The sequence below is a fragment of the Triticum urartu genome, chromosome 2A (genome assembly GCF_056163025.1).
Source record: "Triticum urartu cultivar PI428250 chromosome 2A, HENAU_Tu73, whole genome shotgun sequence".
NCBI classification, from domain to species: domain Eukaryota; kingdom Viridiplantae; phylum Streptophyta; class Magnoliopsida; order Poales; family Poaceae; genus Triticum; species Triticum urartu.
The window spans coordinates 202813188-202833138 of record NC_141874.1 but is presented as its reverse complement, the minus strand read 5'-3'; the positions used below and the strand labels follow the sequence as shown (position 1 = coordinate 202833138).

Sequence of the window (19951 nt, the reverse complement as noted above, 5' to 3'; positions counted from 1 at the left end):
CAGATACCAAATGATATTATATCAAAGGGATAGTTATTATTACAAGAAGCTTCCATGATAGGATATACATCGTGTCCATGGGCATGAACACAAAGTTCAAGGTTGACTCCCACTTCTTCAATGCATAACCTTTCATTTTACTTCTCGCTTTTGATGAGGCTGTAGTGTAGAAATTTTATCTGGCGAAACAATAGAAGAGTATGACTCGCGAAAACTTTCGGGTTCATACGGTTTGGGGAAGGCATAGGTTCAACCCATCGAGGCATCTTAGGAGCATTGTAACACCCCGGATATAATTTTCCCAATATGTAATCCAACTCTTGCCGTTTCCGGCCTTAAGTTATTTTATTTTCTCGGGTTCGGGTTTTTGTCTCCGTGTGTGTTGTCGTTGTCATGCATCTCATATCATGTCATCATGTGCATTACATTTGCATACGTGTTCGTCTCATGCATTCGAGCATTTTCCCCGTTGTCCGTTTTGCATTCCGGCGCTCCGTTCTCCTCCGATGGTCATTTCTACCTTTCTTTCGTGTGTGGGGATTAAACATTTCCGGATTGGACCAAGACTTGCCAAGCGGCCTTGGTTTACTACTGGTAGACCACCTGTCAAGTTTCGTACCATTTGGACTTCGTTTGATGCTCCAACGGTTAACCGAGTGACCGAAAAGGCCTCGTGTGTGTTGCAGCCCAACACCCCTCCAAGTTGGCCCAAAACCCACCAAAACCCTCTCCATCATCTAGAGCGTTCGATCACGATCGTGTGGCCGAAAACCGCACCTCTTTTGGACACTCCTAACTCCCTCTATGCCTATAAATACACCCCCTCCGAAATTCCCGTTTCCCCTTCCCCGAAACCCTAGATCCATCTTCCCCGCGCCGCCGGACGCGTCCGAACCGGGCCGGACGTGTCCGACTTGCCCCGCCGCCGCCACGTGTCACCGCCCCATTGGTCCGGCCGCATCTCCTCCGCCGCAGGCCCGCCGAGCCCGCCGCGGGCCCTCCCGGCCCGGCTTCTCGCGCCGCCCGACCGCGCCCGGCTCTCCTCCGCCCCGCCGCCCAGCTCGCTGCGCCGCCCACCGCCGACGTGCTCCGCCACTGCCCTTCACCCGCTCGCCGCCTGCGCTGCTCCGCCGCCGACCCCGCCGCACCACGGCGCCGCCCCAGCACCTCGTCGCCGGCGCCTCCCCGTGGCCCCGAGGCCCCCCTCCGGCGAGCCCCGCTCCGGATCCGGTCACCTTCCTCCTCTCCGGCAGCGATTCCGGCGAGATCCGCCGCCTCGGTTCGCGTGCACCCGGCTGCTATAGTAAACCCTAGATCTCGCATGGTTGACTTTCCCCCTCTCCTCTATATTTTTTTGCATATTTCACAGCATTGTAACTCTCTCTCCGTAGCTCCGTTTTGGACGTTTAGCATATCAAAATGTTCGCCTCAGAGAGCACATCATTTCATCTCATTGCATCATTTTCATTTGAGTTCATCTTGATGCCCGAAATGCTGTTGGAAGAGTGCTATTTGAGATAATTGTCAGATCTGCTGCTCCAATTAGATATTTGTCATTTTTGCCATGATTAATGTGTGCATGTTATGCCCCTGAGCTCTTCATGAGTTTTGTTATATGTTTTGACATCTATCCAGAGGTGCAACCATGTATTTTTGTGATGTGTGTGGTGACTAGCACAAGCTTGCAAAGTGGTGCATTCGTTAATGCTGATTTCAGGGACTTAGCATTTCCACTAAGTCCTTGGTCTGTTTATCTCATTATGCCATATGTTCATGTTGTTTCCTAGTGATCCGTGCCTATTTTGAGGATGATCAGTAAGGATGTTTTGTTAATCTTGTAGTGCTCTATCCATACATGTCTTTGTTTGCAATTATGGAGCACCCTAGCTTGAGTCAATCGAGCTCTACTTTTGCCATTTCGTGAATCTGGGCAGATTGTCTACTTGTTAGCGATTTTGCCGAGGATGTTGTAGTTGATCCGTGCATGCTATGCTATTTTTCTTGCCATGTCTAGTTTGTATAATGTGTATTCTTGATGGGTGTATGCTTAGATTGTCATGAAATGCTCTGTAGTGAGTGCATCGAGCTCGTAAACATGCCTACTTGATATCTGTTTCAGCATGCTCCAGTTTTCACTAAGTCTGAGAACTGATTATGTTTTTGCCATGTTCACGTGCTTGCAAATGTATTTCCTGATCCCTTTTGGCTCAGGGTCACTAAGGGACTTTTGTTAAGCTCTTTGAGTATCTCCATGCCATGCTTTACTTTGCCATGTTCAGGTCCTGTAGAATATAGTTTTCATGCTCCAAAGAGTGCTATCTGATCTGAAATTCCAGACAAGTGTTGATTTCACTAAGTCTGAAATCTGTTTGCCAAATGCATTTTTGCCATGCTTGTTTGAACCTGTTAATGGATGAATTGGCCGTAGCTCAGTGCTAGTCTTTTGTTAAGCATCATGGGTGGATCCCTGCCATGTATTTTGTTGTCATGATTGGGTGCTGTAGCATGTTCTTCTTGTTGCATTTAGATGGCTACTTGCTGTAAATCGCAGAACGTGGTTATATTTGAATTGCTTGCCATTTTCAAACCGTAACTCCGATTCCGGTGATCTTTATATCGTTTTCAAGCAATTTCATCTCATCTTTCCAGTGGCACACTTGGATTTCCATGTTGAGGCTAGGTTCATCCATTCCTTGTCAAATCTCGCATATGCATCACATATCGCATCCCGCATAGTATACCATGTTTGCATCATATTGTTTGAGCTTTGCACGTGGTTGATTGTGTCCTTGTTGCTTGTTTGTCTCGTTTGGGTAGAGCCGGGAGACGAGTTCGCTAACGAGGAGCCCGTTGAGTTTTCTTTCAAGGATCCAGTCAACTCTGACAACTTTGCAGGCAAGATGATCTTACCCTCGAAATCACTACTATATTTGCTATGCTAGATGCTCGCTCTTTTGCTATGCCTATGCTACGATGCCTACCACTTGCTTATCATGCCTCCCAAATTGCCATGTTCAACCTCTAACCCACCATGTCCTAGCAAACCGTTGATTGGCTATGTTACCGCTTTGCTCAGCCCCTCTTATAGCGTTGCTAGTTGCAGGTGAAGATTGGAGACCGTTCCTTGTTGGAACATTATTTACTTGTTGGGATATCATTATATTGCCTTGTTATATTAATGCATCTATATACTTGGTAAAGGGTGGAAGGCTCGGCCTCTCGCCTAGTGTTTTGTTCCACTCTTGCCGCCCTAGTTTCCATCATATCGGTGTTATGTTCCCGGATTTTGCGTTCCTTACGCGGTTGGGTTATAATGGGAACCCCTTGATAGTTCGCCTTGATTAAAGCCTTTCCAGCAATGCCCAACCTTGGTTTTACCATTTGCCACCTAGCCTCTTTTTCCCTTGGGTTTCCGGAGCCCAAGGGTCATCTTATTTAAACCCCCCCCGGGCCAGTGCTCCTCTGAGTGTTGGTCCACCTTGTCAGCCGCCGGTGGCCACTAGGGGCAACTCTGGGCTGGCCTACCGGAAGTTTGGACAATCTGAGTGTGCCTTGAGAACGAGATATGTGCAGCTCCTATCGGGATTTGTCGGCACATTCGGGCAATGTTGCTGGATTTGTTTTAACTTGTCGAAGTGTCTTGAAGAACCGGGATACCGAGTCTGATCGGAATGTCTCGGGAGGAGGTCTATTCCTTCATTGACCGTGAGAGCTTGTCATGGGCTAAGTTGGGACTCCCCTGCAGGGATTTGAACTTTCGAAAGCCGTGCCCGCGGTTATGGGCAGATGAGAATTTGTTAATGTCCGGTTGTAGATAACTTGAACCTTAATTTAATTAAAATGAATCAACCGTGTGAGTTACCGTGATGGTCTCTTCTCGGCGGAGTCCGGGAAGTGAACACGGTGTTGGAGTAATGCTTGCCGCAGGATGCCCTCTAGTTGCTCGCGCTTTGCCTCCTCTTCTCGCTCTCTTTTGCGAACAGGATAGCCACCAGATATGCTAGTCGCTTGCTGCAGCTCCACATATTTTCCTTGCCTTACCTATAAGCTTGAATAGTCTTGATCGCGAGGGTGCGAGATTGCTGAGTCCCTGTGGCTCACAAATTACTTCCAAACCAGATGCAGGGCCTGATGATTCCGTTCCAGATGACGCGCTTGAGCTCAAGTGGGAGTTCGACGAGGACTCACGCTGATACTACGTGTCTTTCCCTGATGATTAGTAGTGGTGCCCAGTTGGGGCGATCGGGACCGTGTCGCATGTTGGGTTGTTCTTTTATTTTGGCGCCGTAGTCGGGCCATGAGTGTTTGAATGTTGTAATGCTATTTATGTACTTTGATTGACGTGGCGAGTGTAAGCCAACTATGTATCTCCCCTTTTATTATCTATATTACATGGCATGTTGTGAAGATTGCCTAACTTGCGACATTGCTTTCAATGCGGTTATGTCTCTAAGTCGTGCCTCGACACGTGGGAGCTATAGCCGCATCAAGGGCGTTACAAGCATATACCACAATTTCAGGAATAAATAACACAAGCTCGATAGTAGAGCATGCTGGAGAAAGCAGAGGATACAATTTACCAAAGGCATTATGTATCCGAGGAAAGACTCACAAGCTTATAGAATAAGAAGGATGTTGTCGGATAAAATCCAAAAAAGGATCTGGTGGTCCACAAGGGATCTGATGTGAGCATCGGTACTCAACCAGAGGAAGAAGGAATGCAAGGAGATCAGTTTATAGAAACAACTGACTAACTCAAAATTCAAATGCAAAGGAATTATCAATTCCAAGACAAGGGATCAGAAGCAATGCTCTCATTAGGGATGGATAAGTTGAATAGCCTTAGTGGTACAATCGATGGTAAAATTTGATTGGTCGAGATCCAGCTCGTGTTTAAAATGACGTCTGAGTCAGAAGGATAAATTCCAGGGAACAACTGATAATTGTGTGCATTCACACACATGTTGAATCAAAAGGATCAGAATGACAATCACAAAGGTTTTTAAAGTAAATTGCTAGACCAATGGAATTAACTGGAATGCAAGTATGCAAGAATTCCAAGAACAACAGGTTGTTGAGGATTTTCGAAAGATCAAATAGTATTTCGAAGTGTTTTGCGGAACACAAGAACAACTGGGAATGAGTGGATACTCAATAAGTCTGAGGAATTATCCGTAAGGGTATTTCTGCGGCAAGGAACTACAAGGCAGTGGTACAAGGGATTCTTAAAAGTCTGAGAGCAACTCGATGCATCTTGTAACAACAAGAGAAACTCAGAGTAATTGTATGAACTACAAGTGTATGTCATCATCCATATGGATATATCGGTAGTAGGGAATTGAAAAGGCAGAGTGTCGGGGGTTGGGTGCGACATATGCCAATGGATGGCTTATCATGGTGGGAGCGAGTAGAACGTCGTCGGTGCCCGGAAGCGGGATGAGGCGTAGACACGAACGTCGGCGTACTTTACCCAGGTTCGGGGCTCTCCTAGGAGATAACACCCCTAGTCCTGCTCTGCGGGGTCACCGCATGATCACTAAGGCGTAAGTGAGTACAATGGTGCTCCTTGAGCTGTATGCTAGAGGTAGGAGAAGGCAAGGCTAGCTCTCTCCTTCCTCTATGGGCTGGTCTAGTTCTAACAGGTTGGGAACCCTTTGCATGGGTGCCCTGGGGGTTTATATAGACCTACCCCCAGGGGTACAATGGTAATCCAGCCGGGCGTAGGGCCCGGCTGTTAGTCTCTTTGTCCGCCGGCTTCTCCGCCGGCTGCTGGGGCCCGCCGCCTGGTGGGCCCCACCAACTGGTCAGGTACGGGGCCGACAGGCCGCCTCCGCCGCTCTCGAGTCTTGTCGGCTGCTGATCACTGTAGCCGTGACACTAATGACGCAGGCTTGGTCAGGGGATCGTGGCTACAGCTCCGCCGCCTGGAGGACGATTACTGTAGCCACTCTGTGTCTCGTCTGGTTAATGGCGCGTGGGACCCAAGGAAGGGGCCCCTGTGAATGGCAGTGGCTCATTATCCAACATGAGAGACCTCACATGAATCGACAGTTTTGACTCCTTTTAGTCTTTGGTTATTTTCAAAGTGGAAACCCATGAAATGTCGGGATCAAAACCCCAGGTCAGATGGTACTGTGGACATTCATGATTACTGTACAACTAACTGATTTTGTGGAATATGCTTCTTACTTTCTTGTCTGAATGCTTAATAGTATGTTAACTTTGCAATGTGATGGAACCAATAGACCTTATACCCTTGAGTGTATAAAACATTGCACATATTTCTCAATTTTTTTACTCAGCAACAGCCAATCAATGTCAATGAAGGTTTCTTACATTTACTAGTAGTTTCAACCAATTCCGGAGAACGTGCAAACCAGAAAACCAGAAGCAAAACAAAATTTGGATCACGTTTTAGATCTGTTGCTGCAAAACAAAATTTCCATCAGGCTTTAGATATGTTATTTCCTAGTTCTAATCAACATAAACTGAATCCTCTTATCTGCCTGCGCGGTGCAGGCAATGTCTTTCGAGGGCGCCATTGATTATTGTGTTGAGCAGATTCGTGCAATTCATTTACACGAAAGAGTAGATCCTGTGAATGCGTTGGACTTTTGTGGTCTCTGCTCAGACTTTAGGCCAGTGGAAATTGACGATGAGTGTTTCTACAGGAGCTTCATAATTTCCTATCTTTGTTTATGCCGATGTACGACAGGAGCAACTTCTTGATAGGCAAGACACAAATGAGGAAGAATGCCTCCTTGCAGCTATCGAAGAGGTTGCTGAGGAGGAACATGCACGTTTTGGATGGGCCTCTGAATTTTCTAATAGCCCACAAAGTAAGTTCCTGACTTTTTCCACAATTGTGTTTTTTCTTGGATAAACATATCCATAAGGGACAATTCTCTTCAAGTTACTGTACATGCCAAAATAGATTCAGCTGTCTAACCATAATTGTTGTATCGTTTGAAGGAGATGCACAATTGCTTAGCAGTAGTGACATGGCATTGCAGTTTACGCCCTGCTGAGGCAAACTCAAGTCTGAAGCTTATTATAATGTTACAACCTGAAACCCAACTTAGCAAAAATGCACCTTAAGTTTATTTGTAAGGGATACTAGTGTGACAATGTAAACCGCAAGAGTATAATTCTATGCTTCATTGAACACTGAAATGCTTCAGACCTGCTGCTTCTCATGATGTAGCCATCTTAACATTCTGTTACTAAGTATTCATACTCTTTAACTATTTTATAGTACTCCTAGATTGTTAATAACTGAAGTTTTTCAGGTGATTTGTTACCCTAGTTATGTTTGTTAATATCATGTTATTTAGTATCAATAGTGTATGTAAGCACTTTTGAAACCGATGGTATCGCCTTACATAGCTGTATGGAATGGTTACCAAATGCGATATGCTAACTCATGGAATTGTTTCAGCCATTTAAGGAGTTGATAAAGAAAGTAAAGAGCTGGAAGAAAAAACGCACATTGATCCCCGTATTAACTGACAGGTTTTTGATATGCTTGGTTTTCTGCAATTCCGGCCAGGTATTGTGGCCAAATGCTTCCATCTCACTGACTTAATCTGCTTCTTTGTCAGATACCTTATGCGGAAACTTCTCAAGTTCTTTAGCACTGACGATCGAACAGAAGACAGTGAGAAAACACTTTTCAACTTATCCTTCAGTCATCAACCTATCTTTCCCTCAGTTCATCCCAATTAATGTTTCTGACACATTTTTGGTGGTCAGTTTTTGTTTTCCTCAGGTTAGTAGCAGCTATCTTGTTAGGCTCGCACACGGCGGACTATGAAGAGGTTATACCTGGACTTGGAGAAAATGACAGTGTGACAGATGTGAGTATCAGCATATCTTCCTTAACATCATGTCATCCTGAATTTCCGATCCATTAGTTTCAACCTGCTGATTCAGTAGTAGACTGGCTTCTTTCGGCACTTTTCAAGAACATCAACATTTGTCATGAAAATTTGTGCCCTTTTGCTTACATCAACACAGGCTCTAGTTGCTGCGTGGCGCTACAAGTATTAGGAGAGCAAAAAATGAAATCAAACAATAGTATTATCACTTTAGAAATTGTGGTGCCTTTCAGTGTTCTGAAGCACAGCATATCTTCTCTTCATCTCCTTGATTAGCAGATAGGCAAAGGCTCGCCGTTCCACTCCATGAGGCATTCCAACAGCGCATCGTTGTGCTTACCCTGGTTCATGGCAATAAACACCTTGTCCACCTCCTCCCCAGGTGATCGCGTCTTCTCTCAGGTCAAGTACACCATTCCAAGCTCCTCGCGCCGAACCGATACAGAGGGTATGATCGGCAGTCAGTGATACGGTTCGGTTCTGCAGCAGTGCCATTCTCCACTGCACCTCTAGCAGCCTCAACCTCCCGAGGCAGTGTCGCGCAGAGCTCCTGCTCGAATTTGGCAACCTTGGCAAACACCGAGGTCTCCACATTGTGCTTAGCCTCACCGTTGGCCAGAGCATGCTCCACCAGCACCGCGCGCATCTTCTTCATGAGAGGGTAGTTGGCGCTACAAGGGTCGTCCGCGTATGCAAACACCGCCTCGCGGTCAATTGTTTGGAGTAGGTCCTTCTCATAAAAAAGTGCGTTGTGGAGACCACCCATGTCATTTGTGATCAATGTCTTCCTGGCCACTCTTGTGACACAATTCTTGACGGCATTCTTGACATTCTCCTCGAGGTGGCGCGGGTCGATGGCTTGGCACAGCGCAACCAAAAATGTAGAGGACATGAGCTTTAGAATGTCGATGGCATCGGCAGTCTTCCGGGCCGAGATTAATCAGAGGGAGTTAACGTCTTGGTTGTGTTGCTCCGCACTCTGGACATGGTTGGTCACAGGGTTGCCCAAGAATTGGAGCTCCGAGCAGTATGAAGCCATGGCGATCTCGGCACCCTTGAAGCCATAGTCCAGGCTTGGGTTGCGGCGACCTGAGAGGTTGGAGGGCAAACCATTGTTCTAGAAGTCATTCACTAGCTCCGAGAACTGGGCAAACATGAGCTTGCCAATAGCAGCAACCGCAAGCCTCATGTTGTCCATCGACACACCGATGGGCGTGCCTTGGAAGTTGCCACCGTGAATTGCCTTTCCACGAGATACGTCAATGAGTGGGTTGTCATTGACGGAGTTGATCTCGCGCTTAATCAACTTCGTCGCTGCACGGATGACCTCAATTTGTGGCCCAAGCCATTGCGGCGATGTGCGGAGAGCATATCTGTCTTGCTTTGGCTTCATCAATAGGTCGAGCTCACCAAGCTTCTTCGTGAGCATCATGTAGGAGCTTCCCTCCAGGATGTGCTAGATAATTGCCGCGGCCTCGATCTGTCCAGGGTGGTGCTTCAACTTGTGTGTCATATGGTTAGTGTACTCTGGCTTGTCGTTCATCACTTCGCAGAACACGGCTGACAAAACTTCAGCAAGCACACCAAGGACAATCGCTTCAAAGAGAACTATGGACGCGAGTCCAGAGCCCACCGCCATGCCATTAACCATAGCAAGGCCTTCCTTGGGCTGCAGCTTGATACGTCTCCAACATATCTATAATTTTTTATTGCTCCATGCTATATTATTTACTGTTTTAAATGTTTATGGGCTTGATTATACACTCTTATATCATTTTTGGGACTAACCTATTAACCCAGAGCCCAGTGCCAGTTTCTGTTTTTACCCTGTTTTACGGTTTCGAAGAAAAGAAAAACCAAACGGAGTCCAATTGACCAGAAACTTCATGGAACTCATTTTTGGAAGGAAAGAAGCCAGAAGACTTGGAGTGCACATCGGGGGATCTGCGAGGAGGTCACGAGGCAGGGAGCGCGCCCACCCCCTGGGCGCGCCCTCCACCCTCGTGAGCCCCTCGTAGCCCCCCTGGCATACTTCTTCCGCCTATATATCTCCATATACCCTAAAAACATCCGGGGGCACAATAGATCGGGAGTTCCGCCGCCAGAAGCCTCTGTAGCCACCGAAAACCAATCTAGACCCATTCCGGCACCCTGCCGGAGGGGGAATCCCTCTCCAGTGGCCATCTTCATCATCCCGGTGCTCTCCATGACGAGGAGGGAGTAGTTCTCCCTCAGGGCTGAGGGTATGTACCAGTAGCTATGTGTTTGATCTCTCTCTCTCTCGTGTTCTTCATTTGGCATGATCTTGATGTATCGCGAGCTTTGCTATTATAGTTGGATCCTATGTTTCTCCTCCCCCTCTTCTCTCTTGTAATGGATCGAGTTTCCCCTTTGAAGTAATCTTATCGGATTGAGTCTTTAAAGATTTGAGAACACTTGATGTATGTCTTGCCGTGCGTATCTGTGGTGACAATGGGATACCACGTGATTCACTTGATGTATGTTTTGGTGATCAACTTGCGGGTTCCGCCCATGAACCTATGCATAGGGGTTGGCACACGTTTTCGTCGTGATTCTCCGGTAGAACTTTGGGGCACTCTTTTGAGGTCCTTTGTGTTGGTTGAATAGATGAATCTGAGATTGTGTGACGCATATCGTATAATCATACCCACGGATACTTGAGGTGACATTGGAGTATCTAGGTGACATTAGGGTTTTGGTTGATTTGTGTCTTCAGGTGTTATTCTAGTACGAACTCTAGGGCTGTTTGTGACACTTATAGGAATAGCCCAACGGATTGATTGGAAAGAATAACTTTGAGGTGGTTTCGTACCCTACCATAATCTCTTCGTTCATTCTCCGCTATTAGTGACTTTGGAGTGACTGTTTGTTGCATGTTGACGGATAGTTATGTGATCCAATTATGTTATTATTGTTGAGAGGACTTACACTAGTGAAAGTATGAACCCTAGGCCTTATTTCCACGTATTGCAATGCCGTTTGTGCTCACTTTTATCATTAGTTACCTTGCTGTTTTTATAATTTCAGATTACAAATACCTTTATCTACCATCCATATACCACTTGTATCACCATCTCTTCGCCGAACTAGTGCACCCATACAATTTACCATTGTATTGGGTGTGTTGGGGACACAAGAGACTCTTTGTTATTTGGTTGCAGGGTTGCTCGAGAGAGACCATCTTCATCCTACGCCTCCTACGGATTGATAAACCTTAGGTCATCCACTTGAGGGAAATTTGCTACTTTCCTACAAACCTCTGCACTTGGAGGCCCAACAACGTCTACAAGAAGAAGGTTGTGTAGTAGACATCAAGCTCTTTTCTAGAGCCATTGCCAGGGAGGTGAGTGCTTGAAGGTATATCTTTAGATCTTGCAATCGAGTCTTTTAGTTTCTTGTTTTATCACTAGTTTAGTTTATAAAAGAAAACTATAAAAAATGGAATTGAGTTTGTCTCATACGCTTCACCTTTTTTAATATCTTTCGTGAGTATGATGGAAAGGAAAATTGTGCCGAAGTATTAGAAGAAGAAATCTATAAAATGTTTGGCACTAAATATTTGAATGATGAGCATGATTTCAATGTTGTTAGTATGAATTCCTTGAATATCCACGATGCTAATGATATGCAAAGCCACAAGCTTGGGGAAGCTATGTTTGATGAAGATGATATTTTTTTGTCCCCCAAGTTTTGATGAGCAAATTTATTATGATGAAATCATGCCTCCTATCTATGAACTATGATGATTATTGTGATGACACGTATGCCTTAAAGAATAATAATAACAATGAAACTTGTCATCTTGATTTCAATTTTCAATCCCATGATAGTTACTTTGTTGAGTTTGCTCCCACTATTATTCATGAGAAGAATTTTGCTTATGTGGAGAGTAATAAAATTTCTATGATTGTAGATCATGAAAAGATTGCTTTAGGTGCTGGTTATATTGTTGAATTCATTCATGATGCTACTGCAAATTATTATGAGGGAGGAATATATGCTTGTAGGAATTGCAATAATTTCAAGTTTCCTCTCTATGTGCTTAAAGTTTCAAAGTTATGCTTGTTTTGCCTTCCTATGCTAGTTGATTATTGTTCTCATAAGTTGTTTGCTCAAAAAATCCCTATGCATAGGAAGTGGGTTAGGCTTAAATGTGCTAGTCATATTCTTCATGATGCTCTCTTTATGTTTCAATTCTTATCCTTTATGTGAGCATCATTGAAATCATCATGCCTAGCTAGGGGCGTTAAACGATAGCGCTTGTTGGGAGGCAACCCAATTTTATTTTTATTCCTTGCTTTTTGCTCCTTTTTAGTAATAAATAATTCATATAGCCTCTGTTTATATGTGGTTTTATGTTTTAATAAGTGTTTGTGCCAAGTAGAACCTTTGGGAAGACTTGGGGGAAGTCTTTGTGATCATGCTGTAAAAAACAGAAAACTTTAGCGCTCACGAGAATTGCTGCAATTTTTATTTGGAGAGTGATATTTAGTTAATTCTTTTTGAATATGATTAATAGATAAATTCCTCAGGTACAGAAATTTATTTGAGAATTTTATTAGTTCCAGAAGTATACGTTTGATCCATATTACTACAGACTGTTCTGTTTTCGACAGATTCTGTTTTTCATGTGTTGTTTACTTATTTTGATGAATCTATGGCTAGTAAAATAGTTTATAAACCATAGAGAAGTTGTAATACAGTAGGTTTAACACCAATATAAATAAATAAGGCACCCCCAAGATAATCTAAGGATACCTAAAAGCCAAAGCTTGGGGATGCCCCGGAAGGCATCCCCTCTTTCGTCTACTTCTATCGGTAACTTTACTTGGAGCTATATTTTTATTCGCCACATGATATGTGTTTTGCTTGGAGCGTCAATTTATTTTGTTAGAATTTGCTTGCTATTATTTAGAACAATTTTTTGCATCTTTTATTTCAATAAAAGTGGCATAGATAGCCTTTACTATGCCTATTTTACAAGTCTTCATGTTGCTGTTTGAAAACAGAAAGTTTACCGCTGTTGCAATAATTCCCTAGAAAAGTCAGAATGTAATAAAATGTTTAAACCTTTTGAATATTAAGCTCTGATAAATTTACTACAGTGGGAATTTTATTTCATAATTTTTGGAGCTAGGGAAGTATGGATGTTGCTGCATTCTTTACAGACTATCCTGTTTAGGCAGATTGCTGTTATGTTTGCATTGTTTGCATATGTTTGCTTCTTTAATGATTCTATTTGAGGATAGGACTATTAAATATGCAAAGGAATTTAGTATGCAATGTTGAATAATAATTTTAGTTATTTGCTACAGTAGAGTATGATAAGGTTTTTGCAATGGTTTATACTAACTTATCTCACGAGTCCTTATTGAGTTTTGTGTGGATGAAGATTTTGAGATTTAGGGAAACCATGATATCAGAGGAATTAAGGAGACACAAAAGCTCAAGCTTGGGGATGCCCAAGGCATCCCAAGATAATATTTCAAGAAGTCTCAAGCATCTAAGCTTGGGGATGCCCCGGTTGGCATCCCACCTTTCTTCTTCAACAACTATCGGTTAGTTTCGGTTGATCCTAAGTTTTTGCTTCTTCACATGATGTTTGCCATTCTTAGAATGTCATTTATTTTGTTTTGATTGCTGTTTGAATATAATACCAAGATCTATTAAATGGTAGAGAGTCTTCACATAGTTGCATAATTATTCGACTACTCATTGATCTTCACTTATATCTTTCGGAGTAGTTTGTCATTTGCTCTAGTGCTTCACTTATATCTTTTAGAGCATGGTGGTAGTTTTATTTTGAAGAAATAGATGAACTCTCACGCTTCACTTATATTATTTTGAGAGTCTTAAACAGCATGGTAATTTGCTTAAAATCCTAATATGCTAGGTATATAAGAATAGTAAAAACTTTCACATAGAGTATTGAATACTAAGAGAAGTTTGATACTTGATGATTGTTTTGAGATATGGAGATAATAATATCAAAGTCGTGCTAGTTGAGTAGTTGTGAAATTGAGAAATGCTTGTGCTGAAGTTTGCAAGTCCCGTAGCATGCACGTATGGTAAACGTTGTGTAACAAATTTGAAACATGAGGTGTTATTTGATTGTCCTCCTTATGAGTGGCGGTCGGGGACGAGCGATGGTCTTTTCCTACCAATCTATCCCCCTAGGAGCATGCGTGTAGTGCCGAGGTTTTTGATGACTTGTAGATTTTTGCAATAAGTATGTGAGTTCTTTATGACTAATGTTGAGTCCATGGATTATACGCACTCTCACCCTTCCATCCTTGCTAGCCTCTTCGGTACCGTGCATTGCCCTTTCTCACATTGAGAGTTGGCGCAAACTTCGCCGGTGCATCCAAACCCCGTGATATGATACGCTCTTTCACACATAAACCTCCTTATATCTTCCTCAAAACAGCCACCATACCTACCTATTATGGCATTTCCATAGCCATTCCGAGATATATTGCCATGCAACTTTCCACCATCCAATTTATCATGACACAATCATCATTGTCATATTGCTTTACATGATCATGTAGTTGTCATAGTATTTGTGGCAAAGCCACCGTTCATAATTCTTTCATACATGTCACTCTTGGTTCATTGCATATCCCGGTACACCGCCGGAGGCATTCATATAGAGTCATCTTTGTTCTAGTATCGAGTTGTAATCATTGAGTTGTAAATAAATAGAAGTGTGATGATCATCATTATTAGAGCATTGTCCCAAGTGAGGAATAAAAAAAGAGAAATGCCATAAAAAGAGAAGGCCCAAAAAAAAGGGAAATGCCATAAAAAAAGAAAAGAGAAAGGCCATAAAAAAGAGAAGGCCCAAAAAAATGAGAGAAAAAGAGAGAAGGGACAATGCTACTATCCTTTTCCATACTTGTGCTTCAATCTTTATGATAGAGAGTCTCTTGTTTTGTCACTTTCATATACTAGTGGGAATTTTTCATTATAGAACTTGGCTTGTATATTCCAACAATGGGCCTCCTCAAGTACCCTAGGTCTTCATGAGCAAGCAAGTTGGATGCACACCCACTAGTTTCTTTTGTTGAGCTTTCATACATTTATAGCTCTAGTGCATCCGTTGCATGGCAATCCCTACTCCTTACATTAACATCAATCGGTGGGCATCTCCATAGCCCATTGATTAGCCTCGTTGATGTGAGACTTTCTCCTTTTTTTCTTCTCCACATAACCCCCCTCATTATATTCTATTCCATCCATAGTGCTATATCCATGGCTCGCACTCATGTATTGCGTGAAAGTTTATAGGTTTGAGATTTATAAAGTATGAAACAATTGATTGGCTTGTCATCGGGGTTGTGCATGATGAGAGCATTCTTGTGTGACGAAAATGGAGCATGACTAAACTATATGATTTTGTAGGGATGAACTTTCTTTGGCCATGTTATTTTGAGAAGACATAATTGCTTAGTTAGTATGCTTGAAATATTATTATTTTTATGTCAATATGAACTTTTGTCTTGAATCTTTCGGATATGAATATTCATGCCACAATTAAGAAGAATCACATTGAAATTATGCCAAGTAGCACTCCGCATCAAAAAATTCTGTTTATATCATTTACCTACTCGAGGACGAGCAGGAATTAAGCTTGGGGATGCTGATACGTCTCCAACGTATCTATAATTTTTGATTGCACCATGCTATATTATTTACTGTTTTGAATGTTTATGGGCTTTATTATACACTTTTATATCATTTTTGGGACTAACCTATTAACCCAGAGCCCAGTGCCAGTTTCTGTTTTTACCCTGTTTTAGGGTTTCGAAGAAAAGGAAAACCAAACGGAGTCCAATTGACCTGAAACTTCACGGAACTCATTTTTGGAAGGAAAGAAGCCCAGATGACTTGGAGTGCACGTCGGGGGATCTGCGAGGAGGTCACGAGGCAAGGGGCGCACCAACCCCCCTGGGCGCACCCTCCACCCTCGCGAGCCCCTCGTGGCCCCCCTGGCGTACTTCTTCCGCCTATATATCTCCATATACCCTAAAAACATCCGGGGGCACAATAGATCGGGAGTTCCGCCGCCAGAAGCCTCCGTAGCCACCGAAAACCAATCTAGACCCGTTCCGGCACCCTGTCGGAGGGGGAATCCCTCTCCGGTGGCCATCTTCATCATCCCGGTGCTCTCCATGACGAGGAGGGAGTAGTTCTCCCTCGGGGCTGAGGGTATGTACCAGTAGCTATGTGTTTGATCTCTCTCTCTCTCGTGTTCTTGATTTGGCACGATCTTGATGTATCGCGAGCTTTGCTATTATAGTTGGATCCTATGTTTCTCCTCCCCCTCTTCTCTCTTATAATGAATTGAGTTTCCCCTTTGAAGTAATCTTATCGGATTGAGTCTTTAAAGATTTGAGAACACTTGATGTATGTCTTGCCGTGCGTATCTGTGGTGACAATGGGATACCACGTGATTCACTTGATGTATGTTTTGGTGATCAACTTGCTGGTTCCGCCCATGAACCTATGCATAGGGGTTGGCACACGTTTTCGTCGTGATTCTCCGGTAGAACTTTGGGGCACTCTTTTGAGGTCCTTTGTATTGGTTGAATAGATGAATCTGAGATTGTGTGACGCATATCGTATAATCATACCCACGGATACTTGAGGTGACATTGGAGTATCTTGGTGACATTAGGGTTTTGGTTGATTTGTGTCTTAAGGTGTTATTCTAGTACGAACTCTAGGGCTGTTTGTGACACTTATAGGAATAGCCCAACGGATTGATCGGAAAGAATAACTTTGAGGTGGTTTCGTACCCTACCATAATCTCTTCGTTCGTTCTCCGCTATTAGTGACTTTGGAGTGACTCTTTGTTGCATGTTGACGGATAGTTATATGATCCAATTATGTTATTATTGTTGAGAGGACTTACACTAGTGAAAGTACGAACCCTAGGCCTTATTTCCATGTATTGCAATACCGTTTGTGCTCACTTTTATCATTAGTTACCTTGCTGTTTTTATAATTTCAGATTACAAATACCTTTATCTACCATCCATATACCACTTGTATCACCATCTCTTTGCCGAACTAGTGCACCTATACATTTACCATTGTATTGGGTGTGTTGGGGACACAAGAGACTCTTTGTTATTTGGTTGCAGGGTTGCTCGAGAGAGACCATCTTCATCCTATGCCTCCTACGGATTGATAAACCTTAGGTCATCCACTTGAGGGAAATTTGCTACTGTCCTACAAACCTCTGCACTTGGAGGCCCAACAACGTCTACAAGAAGAAGGTTGTGTAGTAGACATCATAGCTCGAAGAAGCCGTGCTGCATGCCCGCAATCTTAAATGCCTGGAGGCATTAACCTTGGTACCATCGGGAGCCATAGCCACGGCATTTGGGGCGGCCGGTGACAAGTCTCGCGATGTAGGAGAGCAGAATGAGATCGCCGGTAGCGGCGATGGTGCCCCGGAGCGGCAGGCACGATGTAACGTTGGCATTGAGCAGCGTGGCAATTGTCTCAAGAATCTCAAAGCGGATGCCGGAGTACCCTTGGAGCAGGGTGTTGACGCGGACAAGCATCACCGCGCGCGTGGTGGCCGCTGGCAGCACGTGACCATCGCTGCCGGTGCCGAACGCCCCTGCGTTAAGGAACCGAATGAGCTCCCTCTGCAGAGCGCCGCCCTCCTTGGTCCTCCGATGGGAGGTGGCGCCGAAGCCGGTGGTGACGTCGTAGCTGTCGGTGCCATTGGCCATGCTGGACATGACCCAGTCGCTGCTCTCCTTGACGCGGCCGCGGGCGGACTCGTCGAGCTCCACCCTGGCACCGTCGGCAGCGGCCACAGCCGCGACCTGGGTGATGGTCAAGCTGGCGCCCTCCATGACCACCACCGGCCTGCGGTACTCCTCCACCATCCACTTGACGGCGTCCAGATGGCTCCTCGACAGCTCCTCCGCTGCCTTCCCCCAGTTGAGCGGGTCAGCACTCCGTGGCTGGGCCACGAAAATACCATCGCTGCCGTTGGCGGCCATTGGTTTGATCAACACTGTATCTTGAAGTCCCGCTTGCAGCAGTTGTGACTTGTGAGAGAGAGAAGAGCTCGACTGTGTCAGCTGGATTTTTTATGTGGCGATTGACTGATGAAATTGTGGAGCAGCCGTGAGAGAGAAGAGCTCATTGGAGTAGGAGAGGTCAGGATGCTCTTCTTGGATGGGAATGGAGGAGAGGGAAGGATTTAAATAGGTAGTGCAAGCAGGGTGGGTGGGGAACTAGGGATTGGTGTGGACTATGACCGGGATGGTTGTGTTGACCGCCGGACTTGGCACAAAGGTTGGGTTGGTGGCCTCGTGGCTAAATTTCGTGTCTTGATCCTTTTTTGAAACCTATTCAAGATTTGATTCTAGTTTGAATTTTTTTTAAGATCTGACCTTTTGCTACTGTCAGGGATCATGGCGGTAGGGTATAACAGCCTACCGCCAAAGTCCCTGGCTGTAGGGTTGCATGCCCTACCACTAAAAACCTTCTAAGTATTGAACACAGTGCGTGCTCGTGCCTACTGCCAAGCACCTTAGCGATAGGGTTGTGCAGGCTACCGTCAGCCCGGTTGGCGGTAGCGATATTTCCTACCGCCAAAGTCCCTGGCGATAGGTTGTTAGACCCTACCGCCATGGACTCTGGCGGTAGCAAAAGGATCAGATCTCAAAAAAAATTTAAACCAAGGTCAAATCTTGAATAAGTTTAGAAAAGAGTCAAAACACGAAAATTTGCCTGGCCTCGTACGTGCGGACTTTGAACAAGGCCAAGACACGCAGCTGCTGCGACGATGGGATGTTAGTATAATATGCAGTGCAAATGTGCTGTGCGAGGGGGACGCACGAGTCGACGCCCCTGCACGCGGTTGCTGCGTGATGGTGATGGTTTTCGTCTGCCATTTTTAGGTCGCTGATTAACCATTCGGCGGCCATCTTTTAGTCTGGTTTGGAGATGAGCTCCCATCATTGTTCCAGTCCGTTTTAGATTTATTTCAGTTATTAGGTACTTTCTCCATTCGTAAATAAGTGTATATCTAGCTTTTGTCTTAAGTCACAGTTTTAAAATTTTGATCATTTTTTTAGGAAAAAGTAAAAGCATTTATGACACCAAATTAGTACCATTAGATTCGTTTTGAAATATACTTTGATAATATATCAATTTGATGTCATATATGTTACTATTATTTTTTATAAAGTTGATCAAAATTTTAAAACTTTGACTTAGAACAAAAGCTAGATGTACACTTATTCGCGGACGGAGGAAGTACTCCCTCCGTTCCTTTTTACTTTGCATATAAGATTTGGTCAAAATCAAACTGCATAAAGTTGGACCAAATTTATATAAAAATTTTATTAACATCTACAATACTAAAACTGTATAGTATGAACATATGTTTCATGATGCATCTGATAATGTTGATTTCATATTGTGAATGTTTATATTTTTTAATATAAAATTAGTCAAACTCTACAAAACTTGACTTTGACCAAATCTTATATACGAACTAAAAAGAAACAAAGAGAGTACGTCCTAGTCTGATTCTTGTATGATTAGGGGCGTGTTCGGCAACGGACCACTCCAGTGAAATCACTCACTCCGCTCCGCTCAATGCTGGGAGCGCTCCAGCGAGCGACAGCGGTAGTGGTGCGTTCGGCTGGCTCCGCTCCACGTAAGTGTGGGCTGCCAGACCATTGCAGGCAAATACAGCGTTCAAGTGCAAGAGAGAGATGAGATAAATGGGAGGGTACCGGTTCAGGTCTCTCACTTGGCGATGGCATTTTCTGTAATTTCGAGTTGATTCAGATTCTGCTGAAACATGGAGCGACAGAAGTGCTTCTCCATAAAAATGAACCGCGCGGCTCCACTCTGCGACTTCAGCTCCGCGGATATGGAGAGTTCGGATCCGCTCCGCCTACTCCAGCAGCGGAGTTGAGAGCCGGGGTGTTTCTGAATAGGCCCTAAGTGAGACTAATCCTTCGCAAATGCATGGTACATACTGTAGCGGAGCTCTGACTTATAGCATGGCT

General features: G+C 44.3%; 1 pseudogene; it reads right to left on the bottom strand.

Annotated features, from left to right (window-relative positions):
• Positions 1-8149: 8149 nt before the first annotated feature.
• LOC125541401 (phenylalanine ammonia-lyase-like) lies at positions 8150-18060 on the bottom strand (annotated as a pseudogene).
• Between the last annotated feature and the right edge of the window lie 1891 nt (positions 18061-19951).